Below are 23,365 nucleotides of genomic sequence, written 5' to 3' on the forward strand. Positions count from 1 at the left end.
TATCGCTATCTGGCAAAATAAGATAAACGCAGCCAAAACGTTTGGTATTCTTGTCGTTTAATAAGTTCCAGAATTCAATTTAAGAACTTAATTCTGGTACAGTGTAGTACTCGACTATACGAGTATTCTCACGTGTAAAGAAAATGTAATCAGTCTGTTAATTCTCGGAATATTTTGAAATGAATCATTTTGCATTCTGTTAGATGGAAATGGGTATTACTTCGATTTGTTAATTATTCTTTCAAACATATTTTTCACTCAGCGCGAGTATTTTGATCACTTAACACTTCTTGTAGGGTTCTTATCGGAATACCGTTAGGGCCATCGTGGTTACACATTAAAATCCAGAGGGCGATAATGCGATAGTACTATGGCGACAATTCGAAAGTACGATGGCGACAATGCGATAGTCGATGGCGACAATGCGACAACGCGATAATACGATGGCGACAATGCGATAGTACGATGGCGACAATGCAACAACTCGATAGTACGATGGCGACAATGCGATAGTCATATTGTACTGTCGCCATGGTATCATCGTATTGTCGCAATCATACTATCGCGTTATCGTACTGTTGTCATCGTATTATCGCCATCGTATTATCGCATTGTCGCCATCGTACTATCGCACTACCGCATTGTCGCCATCGTACTATCGCACTGTCGCCATCGTATTCATTGTTGCACTGTCGTCATCGTATTATCTCAGTTTCGCATTGTCGCCATCGTACTAGCGCACTGTCGCCATCGTATTGTCACACTGTCGTCATCGTATTATCTTATTGTCGCCATCGAACTATCGCGTTGTCGTATTGTCGCCATCGTACTATCGCGTTGTCGCAATCGTACTATCGCATTATCGCTATCGCGTTGTCGTATTGTCGCCATCGTACTATCGCGTTGTCGCAATCGTACTATCGCATTATCGCCATCGTACTATCGAATTGTCGCAATCGTTTTATCGCATTGTCGTAATGGTACTATCGCACTATCGTATTGTCGATCTCTGGATTCTTGTCTAGAAAATTTAGGTCATGACTTTTTATACTACTTTTTTATGCTCCTAATAAATTTATAACTACAGCCCCAGACCGTCCATCCAGTACTAGCAGACTGTTGGCGCGCTCGAGGAGACCAGATGGAAAATGATATTCAGAACGACTTTCGGAAATGGCGCGGATGTCTATAAAGCGTGGACAAATGGTAGCACGAATTCTCCATGCAGCTTCATTAATAAGTTTTTTAATCGCTCATTCATTTTATCGTGTTTTTTTTTCGATTTCGCCCCTTCAATCGATCGTCTCTTGTGTTTAAAATTTGGTAGTTTGTCTATTTGTGTTCCTTTTATGGTTATATCCGTCTGTCGTTTGTTTTTATGTCCCTGAAGGGTGGCATATAGTTTTTGAACTGTCTGTCAGTCCGTCCGTTTCTCTGTCCGTCAGTCAGTCTGTCCGTCAGTCAGTCAGTCCGTCCATCCGAAAACTTTAACCTTGGTCATAACTTTTGTAATATTGAAGGTAGCAACTTGAGATTTGGCATGCATGTGTATCTCATAGAATTGCACATTTTGCGTGGTGAAAGGTCATGGTAAAGGTCATCTTTCAAGGTCAAAGGTCAAATATATGGCTTCAAAGCGGCGCAGAAGGGGGCATTGTGTTTCTGACAAACACATCTCTTGTTACGTTTGTGTTAGTATGTTCATTCGTTAGTTAAAGTCCTTTTTTAAAATTATGTAGCTTTTGTATAATTTATATTCATGCAATAAAATCGCAACGTACTCAAAATAAGGCGTAAGATCAAGCTTAAACTATCATGAGAAAAAAAGAAAGTCACCAAGGCAATTGTCATTCGTTGAAGCAACACAAGAAATACGCTGGAAAAGGAAACTTCAATCATAAACCACTATCCATTTCTTCCGCACAATCATCGCTCTGTATATAGAGAATACTAGGATTAGCGTTGAATAGAGAGAAGTTTATGTTGCGAGGCTTAGAACACCGGGAGCGCGAGCCTTTGCGAGCGCTTTCGGTGATTGAGCCGAGCAACATAAACTTCTCTCTATTCAACGCTTATCCTAGTATTCTATATATCCCATTGATCTTTTTCCAACGTGACATTTAGCATAAATAGATCTTATAACCTTAACAATGATTTTAATTAATTTTTTAAAAGCGCTTAAAATCTAACGAATGTAACCATGCGTAGTGATATAGAATGTTTTTGTTCTGGTACGCAAAATAGTCTTAAAACATTTTGTGTGTCGGAAGTAGTTACATGTCCTGGTTCGACAGGTCGCGCAAGGAGGCGTCCAGTTGGTCCGATTTGACGTCAACCATTACCTACAATTTCTTCTACATTCAAGGTAAGTATACTTTACTTAAAGTAAAGGATACACATTTCTAAATGTAAATTCATTTCTTTAAAATTATCTCAATATCAATTGCATTGAACGTCTATGGATTATAGAGATCTTTTAGAGTCATTTAGACAAGAAGAGGAAGTATATATAAAGTAGTTGGTATTTTATAAAGATCAGGATAACCTTCCGCGAGAAAGGATCGAACCCAGAAATCCGGGTTGCAATGTATCCTCTACACGTGTGTTTATATTTAAGGCCAAAATTAGCAAAATGTATCAATTGTGTACGTTACGTCAGCTTAACCCGTGTTAAGATTGGGCGTTAACTGTGTGAATAAACAGCCAAAACCAAATAGAGCTCAAACAAACTGAACACACGAACACACTATTCTGATTGGTTATGTTATTCGCCGATGAAATTTACTTTAAGCCAATGTAAAAATATTTCGTATGTAAAATGCAAGTCGCGTAATTACTTCTAAATGTCAAGGGCACAACGCTGGCCAGAATCTCGAGCGGACATTCTTCATCAACCAGCTTTATAACGGCTGTGACGGCGACGTCGGTCACATGGTTGTATTGGAGCATGACGCATTTGGCATGGGCTGTGATTGGGACCATATCAACAAAATATTTATAATAATAGGTTTGGGACGCGTTACCCACAATTCCTGTACTCCGACATGAACGCTGCAGACGTCTTGAACCGGCAGATGTTTGGACGGGCCGAATATCTCGCCATTTTATATATACCACGAAATGAGTTTGTCAAGCATTTGCAATGTTAACAAAATTACGATTAAAACAAATCAAACCATTTTTACTTGTAATAGAGTACTAACCGCATGCAGCGTAATTTAATTATGTTTCGTTATAAAAGTTGAAACCTCCGAGCAGAGATAAATTATTAACATTTTACGTAATAGGGGAAGTAACCTCTGAGTGGAGTTTTTATATTCAGATCATAATGGTAATCACAAATGTTCGACATCAAATACAGTGAGGGTAGTGATAACACCTCTATGGTTTCGACATTTTACAATTGATTATTATGCCACCACCTTAAAAACGTTAACATTTGATCCCGACCCACAACCCTACCTTTTACATTCATATACACTAAAGGTGGCATAAGCAGTCAGTAAACCTTTTACAGAGATGATGATTAAAGGACTTTATAAATGTGCGAAAGACGGGCATACAGGTATAGAATATGCTTGCTTGCCTTCGCTTACTGGAGCTTACGATGCTTATTTATCACATTGAATGGAATACTATTGTGGTTATCTGTACTATTGTCAGTTAAACCTAAACATGTCAAGCATTGGCGTATAGATTAAATATTGCAAGTTATCCATTAGATTTTATGTAAACAAATAGTACCTGTATGTGCGCATCAAAATGTTAAATTGGTAAACACATTTGCACAACGGGTTTCAGGGATATTTGACTAAGAGCACTTGCGAAAAAGTTTTTATATTTGATATATGAACGTACTTTTAATATATTATATAATGAGATTTATTAAAATAACGTTATACATTTGTACCGAGGGTTGAATTTTTTGTGACTTATGAAAGTTGTGTGCGTTATTACATGTGTATTGTTTTCGGGCAGGAATAGGGCAGGATTTTTTTTAACTTTTTACAAAGCCATTAAGTATATAATACTCAAATATACGTCAATGAATTTTCTATTAAATGACGTGTTATAAGATATGTACATTTCCAGAAAGGAAATTCATTTCTGCGTTTATAAGACCGAGTTCGTGGAAATCGCTGCATAATTGATGAAGTAATTGCTGTTCAAAGGATGCAACCTGTTTTCATGTCATTTTGTGTTGAATAACTTGTCGTAAATACAATTATATAGTTTATTTTAGAGAGGTTGATTTTTCGTTATAATTTGATTATTTTTTATTCAACATGATGTTTTTACCAATTGATATCATAGCCACACGCTAACCACCTGTGGTTGGAATCGTCATTGATATTTGTGCCGTGTACATAGCCGACGTTATAAAAATCGCGAAGCTCGATCCATGAACTTAAACATAAAATATTAATATCATTTGTTTATCTTTTTTGTCTTAATTCAAATGCGTATTAAAAACACTTTTAAACCATGTATGATTAGTGTAAATTTTACTTATACAATTTTAAATTACAATTTCTGATGTCAGTGTTTAATACACTAGCTTGATCACGTGTTGATCACATAATCCTTCCTTCATGGCAAATTAAATATTAACTTTTGTTTATCGTGTGTTGTTGTTGTTGTTGTTTTTTTTGTTTTTTAATTGATTTACTGCGTAATTGAACAGAAAATCCTGTATATCTCACCTCCTACAAAAATGACCTTATCCGATTGGTTTAGTGCGGTCACGTGCCCATGGAGTATTTTCCATACACCCCGAGTTTTTTCCATACCAACTGAGTAATAGAGTAGTCGATTGAGATATAATCCTTACAGCGTTCGTAACTGACGGTGTATGGGACTCGAGCTTCGCATTTGTATGGTATGACATTACTGAGGGTGTATATTCCACACACCGTCAGTTACTTATGGTGTAACTAATAATACTAATAAGGCATACATGAGTACAATCTACATAATGCCTCAACACTTTATAAAGATCAATTGAGTATCCCACACTTAACGAAATATGCTTTAGTTCGGTCTATAAGTAGAATTCCAATGAATGTGTAACGTTACTTACTCATTCACTTTGATATTCCACAGAAGACAAATGCATTTAAGGACTATAACTTTGCAACACAAATGTATAAAGCGGATGTTAAATAAAATAATTCAGAATATCAACAAAATATTAATAATAATAGGTTTGAAAATCTGTTATCAGGTAGATGCCAGAACAAAACTGACAGACTCGATTAATTGAGGTAAGGTGAGTGTATCCCAAGCGGTTTGCAATTTGTAGTATTTGAAGACAGATTTTTATTTTCGATGCATGATTGATATTAAATTAAACATTTTTATCTATATGGCACTCTGTTACCCAGCTTTTCATGACTTAAAGACATTTTCCTTTCAGAGGCTTCGATTTGTAGTTGCAATCGCAACGACCGGGAAAATGTTGTGTTCTGAAAATATAATGTATATCAATGTAACATATTATTATTATAAACGTACTAGTTACATTATCTATATACATGTACTTCTAGAGAAAGTATGATGTTATATCGCTATGTGAAGTTGAGCAAGATCAGCTTACTCTTAAATTGTACATGCCCAATTCTGAGCTTGCCCTATGTTTTAATGTGTTATCATACTTATAATGATAATATAGACATTATAACATGCAGTTATAATAATAATAATAATATTATGATTATTTATTTATTTTTTTTTATTATTATTATTATCGTCAACACTATAATGGTAATAAGCATAACTTACTAGTGACATCTTTCATTGTCCCGGGATCACAGCAAAGCAAGAAGTCATGAAAATCAGCCTTTGAAGTCTTGTTGTCCAATTCGGAATTATTTTTTAATCTGTCTTGAACATCGAAAGAAAAACTGGGGAAACGTGTCCATGAAACGCCTTTGAAACGTATAGCTCTCCGTCGTAATCTCTTGTAAATTGTATTGTTATTTCATCTGCATGTTTTCCCTGTTTAAAAAAGGAATTCTCTCGATAAGAGATGCTTTCTTCAAATTCAAACTCCTTTCTTAACATCCTGATGAGTTGCGATTCGCTTTCTGTGCTGTTTAAATAAACGAAAGATGTATGTATATATAATAGCTGGGTTATCTGAATACAATGCATTCAATTAAATGCACATTAACATGCCTGTAGTTTTCAGTTTACAATTTATATAATTCTAAAAATCTGATAAAATATGCTTCAACAAAGTCTGAGTTAACGTTTATGTGCAGCAAAGTTCTTAAAAATCCACATACTTCCTTACCCTTTAAACGTGTATCATTTGAATTAACGTTATATGTATTTCAATTGGGTATGCTCAGTGATAACAGATTATCGAAGGACAAACTACATACACTATCGTTCAATTCATCTTACACTGACGCAGACTCAAACGAATTTAACTTCATCTATTTTTAAACACGAGAAGTACACAATAAAACATGTAAATTGTATGTTATTAAATGTCGGACTTTAAAAACTATTCAGAATTAATGCAATACAAATGTAACCAACACGTATCAGGTTGCCATGCATTTGTTGAGCATTTTGGTTTGTATTAAAAACATACATTTTAAAATATATTATGCTTCGTTCATCCCTTACAGATTGCATTTCCCAATGTTATAGCTTTCATACATTAACATATTCTTGGTACTTGTTGCTTACTTAAAGAACGTATTTCAGTGTAGATATACACGTTAAAAAATATACGAATAAGTACATGGAAACACGGGGCGTAAGATATTAATTGAAATTAACTTTTTAACGCGAACTGAAGGCCAAAATGTATAAAATGTTGCGAAATTAGTTCCAAGGAAATAAATACAAAGTGGTCGAAACGCATTTGAAAAAGGTTTGTAGAAATACCGATTTTTTATGGCATGATAATCGAATTCCCCATTTTCATAATTAACTCAAATGCTGTGTCAAAATTGTTTGCTTAAATTGAAAACAAAAATAAGTCATATTATGGGGAAATGTAGATTGTTCATACATTTATTAGTCATATTGATTGCATTTTGGTTGACAATAATAACAATTCTAGCGACAACATGTTTTTGACAGTTAGAACTTAAGAAAAACGTTTTTTATACGGTAATAACAACATTGATGATGAAAACAATAAAATGGATATGATGATGATGTCGATGATCATAATGCAGATGGCGGTGGTATTGCCATTACGATGATAATTATGATGTTCTTGTGGTGACCATATATATATATATATGATGACTACGACAAAGATGCTGATACTCATAATACTGCTACTACGTCTTCCGCTGATATTGCTGCTACATATGATGGTGATGGTGATGTAACTACTACTAACGATTATGATTAAAGTGATGACAGTGATGAAACAAATGAAAATGATGAATTGATGAAGGTGTTGAAATATGCGATGATAATATAATTGGTCATAAATCTGATGATTATTTTTTGGATTCAATTGCAAAAAAATATGAAAAATATGATGATTGTGATGATGATGATTCAGGTGATTTAAGAAATAATGCTGTTGTTGTTGATGATGATGATGATGATGATGATGATGATGGTGGTGGTGGTGGTGGTGGTGGTGATGATGATGATGATGATGATGATGATGATGATGATGATGATGATGATGATGATGATGATGATGATGATGATGATGATGATGATGATGATGGTGATGATGATGATGATGATGATGATGATGATGATGATGATGGTGATGATTTGTCGTCAACACTAAAAAAGTCTCAATATGTTAAGGAAATTTGGAAAAAAGTACACGAAATGTCAGCTTTATAATAAAAGGAGGCAATAAAACAAACAATATAATCTGTTAATTTTAAATGTCATCACAATTGAAGAAGCAATCTGAAATTTAGAAAAAAAGGATTCAATTAAGCATGATACATTTTCGACAGAATATGTCCTCCATAAAAACAATTTCTGTGATGTTAATTTGAAGTAAGTTCTTCTTGACAGCTGATTTAACAGAAGTTGTCTTAATTAAGTAAAACAGTTCCTTATCAAACTCCTTCCCATTCTTGATCTGAAACCATTTCGGTTTTGGACATTGTGGGGATTCAATCTTACTCCTTGACGTTTCAATATCAATGAACTTATTTCGAAATTATTATTTAGTTACAAACAATTATTTTAAAAGGGAAGGCGAACAAGTATCTCAAGTCTCATATAATTATTACAAGAGAAAATCATTTAGTGCACACAGTAAACTTTACAGTTTCTCTTGTTAAAAATATCAATTATAGAAAATACTTATTAAAAATGTTATAAGTGATCATCATGTGGTTTGATTCCGAGAGAGAGATTTGTATAATGCTATGTCAATAAATAATGTATAAACTCGAATAGGTATTTGAGATTAACTTTAATAAAACGGACAATGCTCTTAAAGGGTTTGTGAAAATTAGGTTTACAAAACATGGAAGTCCTATTGGAAGAACTAATTTCGATTGTGTCTCAAAACTCTACTTATGTCAAACACAAGCAGTTTATAGCCATATTTAACTGTTGATATATAAGTTTTATATTGACCTACGAGGTAATTCGACAGATGATACACGCGGCACTATGTCTTCTTATTGTAGCCTTGTGTGGTACGCTGTTGTTAAATTGAGTGATGAATGAAACATTTTAAATTGTTGTGTAGCTTTATACCAAAATGTGTCATTTACATGTGAGAATGAGCCTGAAGTTTGAGACGCAGAAACAGGTTTCACACATTAAATTGGTATGTCCCCATGATTGAAAATTGTCGTAAGTTATCTTAAAATAGCATGATGAATGACAAAATTTCAGTCCGAATGTTTTAGAATTAAATTTGATCTTTGAAGCGTGACCTTGGTCTTCGAGGTAGGGAGACGAGTTTAACACACGACTTATCTTCATATAAGGTATAGCTTTTGTTACACGTTACTTTGATATCCATCCAATAAGTGGCAAAGTTATTGCTCAGAGATTAATGTTCAAGCTGTTTTATGGCTAATTTTTTACGTTTAACCCCAAAGTATGACATTGGCCTTTGAGTAAAGGAAATGGTTGTTAGACACAAAACGCCGTCCTCTCATTGTTGTCATTTGTGGTAAGTTTTCTTCAAATTTTATAATCATTTGCACAATCAAAGTGCAAACAAGCTTTTGTATGGCTTATTTTGATCTTCGAACACAGAAATGTGACCTTCACATTTAGGAGGGGAGTTATATTTAATACGCAACGTGCCGTTTAATGACGTATTGCTTTTGTGCAAATGTATAACACAATCCATCAATATATGCAAAATGATGACGAAGTCAAGAATTTTCCAGCTGCTTTAAGGCCAAATTCGACTTTTGACTTCTGCGTGTGAAATTGACATTTTAGGTAAGGAGATAGGCTCTGTTCGCGTTCTGTCGTTTAATTATGGTATACATGTACTTGTGTTCAAAATGTATAAAAAAAAACTCAATATTTGGTGAAGATACGTTTTACACAATTGTCAATCTGTTTTATGGCAAAATTTGACTTTAAATCACTTAATGTTACCTTGACCTTTGCGATAAAGAGACGGATGCAACACGTTACAAGTTGTGTAATAATGGTGGACACATGTGCAAAGTTCTAACAAAATCCATTAATATGAGACAGGTCTTTTTCCACATATATACAGACGAACGACATACAGATGGAACAAGAATATCAGTGAAACTGATGGATGCTCCCCGATGATGCGCTTTGTCAATGTATGTGTTAATAAACACCTAAAAAAATATATTATTAGCCTCGGTGACCTTGACCTTAACCCCAGTGACCTCAAACCTCATCAAAAGGTAGAGGTCCATGCAAGGTACCTACATTCCGAATATGAAAGCGATTGGTAAAGTATTGAAGGCGCTATGGGAAACGGTAGCAAAAGTGTGACAGAAGGAAGTCTATTATTAGCCTCGGTGACCTTGACCTTGACCCCAGTAACCTCAAAACTCATCAAAAGGTAGAGGTCCATGCAAGGTACCTACATGCCAAATAATAAAGCGAGTGGTAAAGTATTAAAGGCGCTATGAGAAACGGTAGCAAAAGTGTGACAGAAGGAAGTCTATTATCAGCCTCGGTGACCTTGACCTTGACCCCAGTGACCTCAAACTTTATCAAAAGGTAGAGGTCTATGCAAGGTACCTACTTGCCAAATATGAAAGCGATTGGTAACGTATTGAAGGCGCTATGAGAAACGGTAGCAAAAGTGTGACGAAAGGAAGTAAGGAAGTAAGGTAGGACAAACTGGCAACCATATGCCCCGCCGAAATTTTATTTCGGGGAGCATAAAAAGCAACTGCTAAAAGCCGCTTTCTTCAAAAGGGGGCATAAATCGAGAGTTATAATAACACACTCGAGATACACGCACGTAAACTGAACGACCTCGTATAGTATTAAAGTCAAACGGAATAACAGCGTTAATCCTCTACTCAATATTTCCAAGAATTATTTCGTGTGTTACACAAGCTTAATCTTTGTAACAAGATATATCTAGCACCTTGTGACCTATTATTCGGTCTCAGATTTGAACTCGACATTAATATTTTCTGAAAACAAAATCTTATAAGGTTCATTAGGATTGAGATATCAATGTGACCTTCAGATCGGTAACAACGTTGTTCTAATATTTAACCTGGTGAGCTAGTTTTTGAAAGTATGCAACATAGATTAAAACTCGGTTTAAAGTTAAATTCAGAAATGAGGTATCTAGAGTGATTACAACATTTTTTTCTAAAATTTGACGGTGTCAACTAGCTTTAAGAAGCACATTAACCAGATTAAAGCTTGGTCTAGATATTGTCCAGATAAACATCTGAAGAAGTGTTATCAAGATCAGATGAAATACGTGGCATCTAGAGTGATAGCGCGCTAGATATTGATGACGCACCAAACATTCTTTGCACCGCACGACGACGGACGCCTGACTTAGGATGATCGCTATAGCCCACCTTGAACACGTTTTTCTAAGGTTAGTTAATACAGGTGATCATGATTTTTTTGTAAGAAAGCTTTATGCCGATATAATAAATTCGGTTAAATGTTTTGCATTTCGAGTAGAGGTAAATACATAAATGAAATACAAGGTTTTTTTAGTTTAAAAGCCATATTTATTGATGATTGCAAACTGGTCACATCATCTGTATACTGATGACCAAACGAGTTTTGTAAACATTTCAAATTTTCTGCACACTGATAACAGTTTTGTTAACGTTTCACATCTTTTGCATACTAATGACCCGAACGAGTTTGTAAGTTTTTTACATATTTTGTATATGGATGATCCGAACGAGTTTGGTAAATTTTAAACATCTTTTCTGCATACTAATGGCCAAACTAGCATTGTATACTTATATCGAATGTGTATTAAGAAATGACATATGGTGAACAAACATATTTAATTTTATTAAACAAAAGCCACGCTGACAGTGACAAAAATGCCGGGGTAAAAATACTTGTAAAGGTTAATATGCAGATTTGAGAACACGTACTATTGTTAAGTTTAAGACATGTTGTTCTTTAATAATTGTGTACAACTTTACATTTTAAATGACGTTTCCCTGAAAAGCCGAATGGTTCATTTCTTTTTTAAGCCATTTCATCATGATTGTACACTATACAAAGAAGTATATTAACAAACAAACAAACAAACACGCATATCCGTCGGTTAAATCGGGAAATGCATCATTTGTACTTTGATATAACAATGATGTGAATATTTGTGAGAAACACGTTATTTATAAGAAGTATTAATTGTATTATCAGACGATAGTTTAAAAGAGGATATATGGTATAAATACAGAGTGGGTATTAAACTGTATCGTATTTGATCCCCTATATAATCGGATTGAAATTAAAATAATTAAAAAAAGATAAATGACTATATGCTACAATACATATTTTTTAATTCGCGACTAACTATAAAAAATCTTCATTCTAAACTTTTTGCATAATGTTAAATCTCAAATTAACAAACAACCCGCTTATTAACATTCATTAACAATTAAAATAAATTAACTCATTAAAATCCATTAATGTACATGTTCATTTCTACCAGATTGTTAAAAATAGATAAACCTTTTTCTCATAAGAATTAAGCTAAAAATGTTATAGGCATCTAAAAATGCACGTATTATACATAGAAAGCTGTTCTTCCGATCTCAATCGCGATTATACGTTTCACAGTGTGTTTAAGTCTTGGCCAGCTACACGATGGTCTTCTTTAAACTTCAGTCTCTCCGTCAGGATTTTGAGTCGATGTTTTTCGGGAAGATTTTTAAATAATGAACAACACTCATCATGACACACCTGTAAAGGGTGTTTTCCTTCTCCGAAAATATAAATTCCGTTACTGAGTTTTCCATTAAAGTATTTACCAAAATTTGTAATCGAAACGGGCAGAGGCAAATATATACTCGAACTGAACTGAGAGACTCGTTCGATTGCGTTATCCGTAATCCCAGAAAAATTTAAATGATTTGCCATCTTTAGTATTTGAAGACATATTTTCACCTTCTCAAAATGGCTGCCTTCAAAGGCAGCATTTGCGCTGCAGTAACTTTCTGTTAACGTATCATCCATAATTTGCTTGCATCGTGTAACAAGTGCCTGAACGTTGTATTTTTCTGCTATAGGGACCACTTGCAAAGCAGAACGTTCTGAAAAAAAAAATTCAGAACAGATTTAATAGGAAGCTCCGATTTGTAGAATATTATAGTATTTCAAAACTGAAAAGAAGTTAGATATCCAGAGTTTGAATTGTTACTGGTTTCAAAAATTTCCAATCTTTACCGTTAATTTTCATTAAACGTTTGTGAACAATTTGTATTATGTGTTGAAAGAATTAACTACGAACTCATTCAAACATGATTAATTGATTTCAAATTGCGAACTTAAAAAATAATTCTAAATGTTCTATGAAAAATGGCTTCCATCAAAATATGTTTTATGTTTTCAAAAAAGAGAAAAAAAACATTTGAAATCAAATGTATTAAATTCGGGACGTATTCATCTGAAATAAAAGAATAAATATTGTTTATTTTACGTTGGATTTTTTGCCGCTTTCAACGGTAGTTCATTAATATTACGGCGGTCTGATATCGACTCGCACTTTTTCTTGGGTAGCTAGGTTACTAATTCCAAGAGCAAAAACTGATGCAAGTAATAGCAGCTGCCTTACTTGAATCAGAGGTAGGGAGAATGGCCGCATACATAATTTCGTTCGTGGACCAACACACAGAGAAAATACACTATTTATTTGTCATTGGTTAGTTTTAAGATTAATTTTGACATTCATTTAATTTAAATCCCAATGTGTTAAGTTAAAGTGGTTCACTTTACGATGGGCTTAGCTCTCCAATGGGCTGTTATAAAATACAAAACACACACTGTTGAAAATAGTCCAAATTAAGTTATTTTGATTGAGACGTATGTATAAGTATCAACATGTCAACATGCATATAATATTGAAACACCTTTAGTGTAAGCAAACATGTGCGTAAAATTCTTGTCTTCATTATAGCCTCTAACTGACTATAAATAATACCATATTCCTCAAGAGTGTGGCTAACTTACTGTCCAACTTGTTCATCGTCCTTGGGTAGCAGCATAACAAGAACTCTAGGAAATCCTCCATGCTGAAATCCGTCATGTCTAAACTCTCACTCACAGTTCCCACGACATTCCCTTGAAACATAGCCTTGAATACTGGCGAAACATGTGATAAAAATGTCTTCGACACGTACAGCTTCTTGTCGTTTTCAAATGTAATGGTAATTTCGTCTTCATATTCTCCGGGTTGTTCAAAAGGTTTTTGTTCGACAACAGTTTCTGATGTTGCTTTAGACATGATTCGACTCTTGCTATAAGCTTACTAATATACTGTAAAAATATCGAACGTATCTATGGGATACCAAAGGGGTCGAAACTTTAACTTCTGCTCGAGCAGAAAAAAATGCTGCTCGAGCAGCATTTAAATGCTGCTCGACCAGCAAAATGCTGCTCGAGCAGCAAATTTACTGCTCGACCAGCATTTTTCTGCTCGTGCAGAAAAATCCTGCTCGACCAGCATTTATTTTAAGATTATGGCATTAGCCAATCAGAACTCTTGTTATATTTGCCTTTTGGTGCGAAACTGGTTTGTTTGGAAAAAATGGCTGCTGCCATGATGGTGCCTTTTTCACATCTTCTGCAGGTTTATGTGACGACCTGTTTAAAGTTTAACATTGACACGCGGTAAGTGCTTTATATTTTGGCTGCAAACTAGTCGATCAAAAAATTGTTGCCATTCGCTTAATAAGAAAATCGATCATAAATGTCTAACGGCTGTTAAAACTTTTGCGAAAATCACGACGATGACTGATAAGAATTGCTCAATGGGTGCGCAAGTGTAGGTTCTCTGTTTCTATCGATTTATTTTCTTAATGATTCTTAATAATTGCTTCCGTCACAGGTGCCGATTGCCTGTGATTGTGCCTTTCTGGTTAACATTGTTTACGTTTCTCGTTCTCCCCATACATGTCCTAACTTTTACAATTATCCAAAATATCATGTCTGTTAACCAGTTCTCAGTGCCCCAGATAAGCTGCGTATCTGCGTCTTTCACCCTATTAAAATGTTTAAAAATGCAAAGAAATACAATATCATGAGTATTGAAAACGCAACCAATTTGACTTTTACGCAAATTCGTCAAATTAACGATACAAAACTTCGATTAAAAATGATTTGCTCATTTTAGGTATTTTCTCTTTGGAATTATTATCGTAACGCGGTGACGCTTACATTCAGCAAGCTCAGCAAACGGTCATAGTTATGCAAACGCTATGCGTTTTCAATCTGACCTAATTCGTCGCCCATTGTGCATGTATTTGTAAAGCGTCTGTACTTTCAGTTTCTATTACAATGCGAAATAAAAATAGCTAAGAGAGGTCGAAAGACGTCTGAGAATGTTGCGCCAAAATATCAGCCGATCGCAAACTTTTTTGAATCAAGAAAGCAAGAGCCAATAAGTGCCGAATCATTCGTGTTATCGATTTTGTTAGAAACTGTGTATACAGCAGTTGAGTTGACATCCAAAAAACATGATGGAAAGTCTGTGACTTAACAAACCTGTCAAAAGTATAAAAAGGCATGTCATTGGTTAGAAATTGTCGACATTTTTTAAAGTTTATATCATGGACAGTTTCAAGGATTAAAGATATTAGGAAACATCAGTTTATTAAAATTTATGATGATAGTTTACAGTTCTATTGAATCAATACAAGTGTGCAGCGTCAACGGAAGTAAATCAGCAATTATTTTAAGGTATGCATTTTTATTACTCATTTCTCTCTATATGAAGAATGAAATTACCCTATTTTTCAAAATCAATGGTTGAAAACCCTATTTCCCAAATAATTATCTGGGGCACTGAGTTCTCGAGGACTTTTCTCAATTTCAATGTAAATTATTTTTCACCGAGGCCAATTAGCTTGTTCAAAGCTAACAACAGGTAAAATGTGAGTTGTGTCTGAATTACAAGTTGTTTAATTTTTCATAATTGAAATGTTTACAATTTACTATTTATTGAATAACTTGGCAGTGGATAATTAAGTTCTGGGATGTTATTTTCAGCTCTGAACTGCGAAAAAAATGCATAATAATAACATTGGTGGCACTATAATGAGTTACCTTTCATCTGTCCTTCCATTTAAATGTCCCTAAAGCAGACTTCCCAAACTTTGCAGAAAGAGTTTAGGCATTGTTTTACACACTCATTTTAACCATGGCATGCTATTGTACAACATGTCTTGACGGAAATATTTTCGATAAAAAATATTTGCAGGAAATAATTTTTCCATTGCGAATCGTTTGTATCTTTTTATCTTTATTCTGAAATGCCCCTTTTAAGAATAATGTCATGTATAGCTGGTTTAGAATTAAGGATGATGATATGTCCTAACAGCATTTTGTCATGTCATTTACTGTACTTCTTAACCTACATGTATTTGAATATTCAGTCCCCATATAACTACGCCCATATGTTGTGGACATTTTCATACAAGAATACAAACAGGAATATGTATTGGAGTTTGCTGTATAAATTGACAGTCAATCGGAGGGTAACAGGTTTATTTTTAACCGGATGTGAGGAACTAAACGCAATTTGCAGGGAAAAAAATATATCCCTTTATACCACTTAAGTATATTTGCATCACAGGAGCTCTGGTGTCGTGAGGTTGAGGAAACTAGTGTTGAATCTAAAACATTAAGCATCATGAACTCAAAAGTGAGAAGCCAAGTCAGACACCGCTAAATGTAAAAAAATCTGTCAGATGTTTGGTCTGACAGGCTAGGAAATTTTGTCAGACTGAAGGATAATTTTTGGATTCTACTTATTAGCATACCTGATAATAGCATATTTATGTTATTAGCATATAGAATGTCAAAGCACAGATTAATTCTTATATTTTAATGTATTTTTCTTCTATTAATAGCATAATTTTTAACCCCAATATTCAGAATTCACTTAAAGTCTTTATAGCATATAGAACATTCTCAGAATGCCAAGAAAATATGCTTTAAATCTGCTAAAAAATGCTCAAAGGCCACAATTAAAATATTGTTGGTTTGCCCTTTACCGACCCTAAATTTTACAGGTGGGTAGGTAGGTAGGAAAATTATTTTATTTTATTTGAGAAATTATATTTTTAATACACTAATAGTCTATGAATATTTAAAACACTTATTAAAGCACTGTTGCAGTGTACGAAGCCCTATGTAGCTTAACATTATCTTGTTTGCTGTTTCTTGCATATATTAATATCAAATGCATGCTTGTGTGTTATTTATTACATCAAATATTTGTTCATTATATGATTTTAATTGCTCAAATGCATTTGTAATTATTTAACAGCCAGACAGCTTTTATTTTTAACTTAAACCTTTCCCTTAAATTGGGCTTAATTAGCATGCAACAAGCATTGAAGGAGTGTAGAAAGACAGCCCAAAGCCTTTAATGGAAAAATTCAGACGTGGCGAAAGACCATCACATTTTACAGGCCAGACTTGCCTACCAGGAGAAACAATTCACAGGCCTGTTGAAGTTTTTACAGGCCTTAACTTTAAGTGTTTGACCGGTTAGTGCATAGTCTCAGCATGGAAAAGTAAATTCATAAAAGTGCAAACTGAACATTATTATAAAGCATTATTTCTTCTTGAATGCTCTGAGCTTTTATGAGTACATACGTACAGCTCAGAGGGTCAATAGCTGGGAGTTGTATTATTGCAACTAACATAAGCATGAAAACTTGATTTGGGGAAATAAATTCTGGATCTGGATAGGTACGTTGCAGGACCTTTCGGTGTAGGCGCAACGGGGGAGAGGGTGGTTAGTCCCACTGTAGGACAGTGGGTGTTAGTTTCAGTTTGTGGATATACTAACGCTTTAAACATATATACTTGAGTGTTGTCGATGTATTTAGCTAAGAGACATTAATAAATTAAATAAGTTTACCTTTACATATCCATTTCACTAACATGCCATTACAGTAAACTGTTCAGTGTGGCAAACATAATAAAGCAGAATATGCACATGAATCTGATTAAACACAGATCCACTTGCATATAAATCAAATCATGTTTGTCTTTTATTTTGCATTTTCGACAAAAAAAATCCTGTAACTGTTAGATGTATTTTTCTTTGCGAGTAGACTGCATTCCAATTTTCAAACACTTCATCACTTGTTCTGTGACATTCAGTTCATACATTTGCAAAAAAAAGAGAGTTTTATTTGTATCTAAAACCTATGCTCAATCGTAGAATGACACGCTCTTTTCATTAATCGATACTAATTATATGATGTCCGTCGTAAATTCGATAGTTATTTGTTCTCGCTGAGCATCGTTATTTCTTTTAATTGTCGGCCATCTTGGATCACGTTAACAACATGTGTACAACGAACGTAAACTCGTATATGTCCGACTCCTTTCGCGAACCAATGGTTAAGTATGATGTCGTTCGGCCATTTTCACGGAACACCGCCGATCGCAATCTGAACGCATCGGACAGTGGGCTACACCACACCGTCTCTCTGATGTACGTAGGCGGCCGTCATATTGGATTTGGAACTACTTTAGAAAACAAGATGGAGGCCCCCTCGTAAAGAGGAAAAATTGAAATGTGTGTTTTAGCTCGTCTTTTTCAAGATTACATTCTTTAAGTACTAATTTAATGTAGATCTGTGAATTCCCACAACGTACTTAAAAACTTGTTTAAATTTAAAGATGCCATTACTGACATACTGATAGGAGTACTTATAATATTGACATCGAGTAAATTTAAAAATTAAATCGACTGTTTTTGTTATATTTTGTGAGATACGAGGATTGATTACATAAACTTGATAAAGTATGAAACACATCACTCATTGTATGAGCATGGATGGCCGATTGATCCAAACGGTAGACTTTTACTCCATGGGGTCAATGGTTCGAGCCCATTTGAGGGTTACTTTTATATTTTTATTCAATTTTATTCTTTTTTTATTGCAGCATTTTAGATTCAATGTTTGCATTTATCAATATAGCATAGAGTCCATAATGACAAAAATAATTTGGGGAGTTCTTATGGTATAGGTAGATTTTGTGACATTACAAGGATTGCTTATATATTAATAAAGTATAAAATAAACCACTGACTATATGGGAGCACTGATGGCCCATTTGTTTAAGCTTTTACTCCAAGGGTCAGTGGATCGAGCCCAGTTAAGGGAGATTTCCTTTCTTTTTTTTCTTTTTTTTATTGAGTTATTTTGCTAAAATGTTTACTTATCAATTTAAAGTATTTAATAACAAACTTCAATACATGTCTAATTTGTGAAAATGTCCCTTTGAAATTGCTAGTTTTCCTCTTACATGCCCTTGTATTTTAAGATAGAATACTTTCCTCTCCAGAGGAAAGAGGTATGGGTTTGAATCCCATCAGGGGCTTCAGAGGATGATTCATTTTGAGACAAATGTTAATATTTGCTTGAGTGTATCCCAAAGTTAACCTAATATTAAATATATAACTGTGAAAGATAATTCAAAATAATGTTTGTTACAATATACATTGTGATCCATGGACATGAACATTCAATTATGCAAGAAACATGTATGATTTGAGGGAAGAATAAGACAGCAAACTTAGAATGGACATTCATTTTAGATTGTTTAGTAACTAAAACTATAAATGTTGTAAAGCTTGTGTATGACGTCCTTGCTTCTGGACAGCAGAACAGTTTAGGCATAAATGATTACCCTTTTTCTTTAGAATCAACATTGATGCATTATTACCTAAGCAAAGTTGAACTTTTTAAAAACTCGAATTGGGAACTGAATTTTTCATGTTCGTTGCTTGCAATTTACCAGTACTGAACATAATGTTACTGGTGAATAAATGCCTTCTCTCTTTACACTTTACAGGGAGATGGTGTTTTTCATAAATATCCAGGTTAATTTGTATAAGACCTCGTATCATATTTATATACATGTAAGCTACCCGGTATACATTTATGATGATGACATTTTGTGTTTGGCTGTAAATTTACAGAGAAAATATACTACAGTCGCATGTCACCAGAGTTGTTAAAAGGGCATTTAGACAGTATTGTCCCTGACTTTTGCCCATTTTGACATATTCTTATAAACAAGAGGGCCACGATGGCCCTGTATCGCTCCACTGCTGAAAAAAGGCTGAAATAAATATTCTCGGCATGTGCAAATACTTAAATATAGGCCCTATTTAAGCACATGTACACTTTTGTGACCCCTGGGCTGGGCCAAATTTAACCCCAGACGCATAATTTGAGCAAACTTTGTAGAGGACTACTATACCTCACTACATACAAAATGTGGTAGCCCTAGGTCCTAGAGTTACGGATAAGAATATGTTAACAGTTTTCACAAAATAAGCAAGATATAAGCGTATATAATGTTCAATTTTGTGACCGCGGGTCAGGGTCAAATTTGACCCAAAGGGCATAATTTGAACCATCTGGGTAGAGGATTATAAGATGTTACTGCATACCAAATTTGTTAGCCGTAGTCCGAATGGTTTTCGACAAGAAGATTTTTTAAGATTTCACAAAATAGGCGCTTTATAAGCGTTTATTAAATTTTGTGACCCCCGGGGCAGGGTCAAAGTTGACCCCAGAGATATTATTTGAAAAAGTTTGGTAGAGGTATATTAGATGCCACTACATACCAAATTTGGTAGCCCTAGGCCCAATGGTTATGAACAAAAAGATTTTAAAGTTTTCACAAAATAGGCCCCATATAAGCGTATGTTCAGTTTTGTGACCCCCGGGCAGGGTTAAATTTGACCCAAGGAACAAAATTTGAACAAACTAGGTAGAAAACTATAAGATGTCACTACATACCAAATTTGGTGGCCCTATGCCTTATAGTTAAGGACAAGAAGATATTTAAAGTTTTCACAAAATAGGCACTATATTAGCATATAATCGATTTTGTGGCCCCCAGGGCAGGGTCAAATTTGACCCCTGGGGCATAATTTGAAATACTAAGTAGAGGACTATACAATGTCACTACATACCAAATTGTGTAGCCCTAGGCCTAATGGTTATGGACAAGAATTTTCTTTTAAGTTTTCACAAAAAAGGCATTATATAAGCATATGTTCAATTTTGTGACCCCTGGGGCATGGTCAGATTTGACCCCAGGGATAAAATTCAAACAAATTTGGTAGAGGACTATAAGATGTCACTACATACCAAATTTGATAGCCCTAGGCCGGATGGTTATGGACAAGAATATATTTGAAGTTTTCACAAAATAAGCACTTTATAAGCATTCAATTTTGTGACCCCCGGAGCAGTTTCAAATTTGACCCCAGGGGCATTATTTGAACAAACTAAGAAGAGAACTATTACATGTCACTACATACCAAATTTGGTAGCCCTATGCCATACAGTTATGGACAATAAGTTTTTAAAGTTTTCACAAAATAGGCCATATATAAGCATAATGTGCAATGTTGTGACCCTCGACGCAGGGTCAAACTTGACTCAAGGGGCATAATTTGAACAAACTTGGTAGAGGACTATGAGATGTCATTACATACCAAATTTGGTAGCCCTAGGTCCAATGGCTATGGACACGAATATATTTAAAGTTTTCACAAAATAAGCACTTTATAAGCTTATATTCAATTTTGTGACCCCCGGGGAAGTTTCAAATTTGACCCAGGGGGCGTTATTTGAACAAACTAAGAAGAGAACTATTACATGTCACTTCATACTAAATTTGGTAGCCCTATGTCATACAGTTATGGACAAGAAGTTTTTAAAGTTTTCACAAAATAGGCCGTATATAAGCATATGTTCTATTTTGTGACCCTCGGGGCAGGGTCAAACTTGACCCCAGGGGCATAATTTGAACAAACTTGGTAGAGGACTATAAGATGTCACTACATACCAAATTTGGTAGCCCTAGGCCCAATAGATATGGACAAAAGATTTTTAAAGTTTTCACAAAATAAGCACTTTATAAGCATATATTAAATTTTGTGACCCTCGGGACAGGGTCAAACTTGACCCCAGGGGCATAATTTGAACAAACTTGGTAGAGGACTATAAGATGCCACTACGTACCAAATTTGGTAGCCCTATGCCCAATGGTTATGGACGAGATTTGTAAAGTTTTCACATAATAGACCCTATATACGCATATGTTAATTTTGTGACTCCCGGGGCAGTGTCAAATTTGACCCCAGGGGCATAATTTGAACAAATTTGGTAGAAGACTATTAGATGTCTCTACATACCAACTTTGATAGCCCTAGGCCCAATGGTTATGGACGAGAAGATTTTGAAAGTTTTCACAAAATAGGCCTTAAATAAGCAATTTTCAATTTTGTAACCCCCGGGGCAGGGTCAAATTTGACCCAGGGGCATAATTTGAACAAATTTAGCCAGTGGAGCTAAAAACTGATTCTTTGTTTAGCATGCAAAGGGGATGGAGGAACATTTGTTGGTGCCTTTTTAAAAAGTTGTTTCATTGTGTGGAAAATTGAGTTTAAAAATGTATACACAATGCCTTATTTGTAGCAAATTCCAACAATGTCTGTGGTTTTTCATGTAAAAACAAGAGATATGTTTGTCAGAAACATATTGGGCCGCTTTGAAGCCGTATATTTGACCTTTAAGGATAATCTTGACCTTTCAGTACTCAAAATGTGCAGCTCCATGAGATACACATGTATGCCAAGTTGCTATATTCAATATTGCAAAAGTTATAGGAAATGTTTAAGTTTTCGGACAAACAGTTAGCACATATAAGTTGGTTTTACAAATTCACTGAGTGTAAACATTGGGCACTTATATAGCTCAAAGTGACCGGGAAACAAATTCTTGTGTTCTGATTTACATACATGTATTTACACTTGCAAATTTCAAAGTTAAGAATGGTAATTGTTCTCTTATTGCCAACAACTGCATAAATCTTAACATTGTAAACTGTTTTGTCTTTATTACTACTTTTGTACATTCTTTTGTATTGCCCTCTTTATATTAACTTTCAACATATTTATTATATCCAGTAATTGTAGATATCATATGTTTTGTGATGTAAATGTGTAGGGTTCTTGTTACTTGTCACACCCATTTCCATTTCATAATGCCTTAACACTGATATAGGATATTAGTGATTTTTTATTATTGTATTTATGTAAACTTATTCTCTATGCTGATGAAAGTGTCATCCTTTATTTTCACAAAGATCCTAGTATCATCAGTAGTGTTTTTTGTAAAGAACTTGAAAATTGTATTAAATGGTTAGTGGATAACAAACTGTCTTTACACCTTGGAAAAACTGAATGTATAGTGTTTGGTTCAAAAAGGAAATCTAAACTTCATAATTTTAATGTATAATGTAATGATCACACTATTGTTTCTCAATCATCTGTTGAACACCTTGGTTCAATATTCGACACCGATCTTTCTGCTACATCTATTGTTAATAAAATTATTAAAAAGGTGAACTCAAGAATAAGATTCTTCAGGGGCGTAGCTAGCATTTTTTGAGCTGTAGGCCCAAATATGTTACATAAAAACAGGGTGTGTGTGCGGGGTACCCCCCTGGAAATTGTTTCAATCCCATAACGCCTGTGGTGAGATTTAAAGCATATCTAGACAAATAATAAGGTAAGAAAATATAAGACTTTGGCCTGTATTTTTTTTGATATTTTACTTTTTTATCTCAATGTCAGAGAACTAAATTTTACTGTATTATCTTTATACCTAAGAACTTAATTTTAAAACAATATGGAACA

General features: G+C 34.5%; 1 long non-coding RNA gene across 4 annotated transcripts in view; it reads left to right on the plus strand.

Moving 5' to 3' along the window:
- The first annotated feature begins 1,091 nt into the window (after nucleotides 1-1,091).
- The window catches only part of LOC127850959 (uncharacterized), a 59,184-nt gene continuing 36,910 nt past the window's right edge, over nucleotides 1,092-23,365 (plus strand). Inside the window, exons 1-3 of one of the 4 annotated variants that reach the window (XR_008035598.1) lie at nucleotides 1,092-1,206; nucleotides 2,295-2,365; nucleotides 5,225-5,269. This is a non-coding gene — a long non-coding RNA (uncharacterized LOC127850959). The other 3 variants (XR_008035597.1, XR_008035599.1, XR_008035596.1) reach the window with 3 other exon arrangements.

This window comes from Dreissena polymorpha, chromosome 11, assembly GCF_020536995.1.
Source record: "Dreissena polymorpha isolate Duluth1 chromosome 11, UMN_Dpol_1.0, whole genome shotgun sequence".
Taxonomy (NCBI): domain Eukaryota; kingdom Metazoa; phylum Mollusca; class Bivalvia; order Myida; family Dreissenidae; genus Dreissena; species Dreissena polymorpha.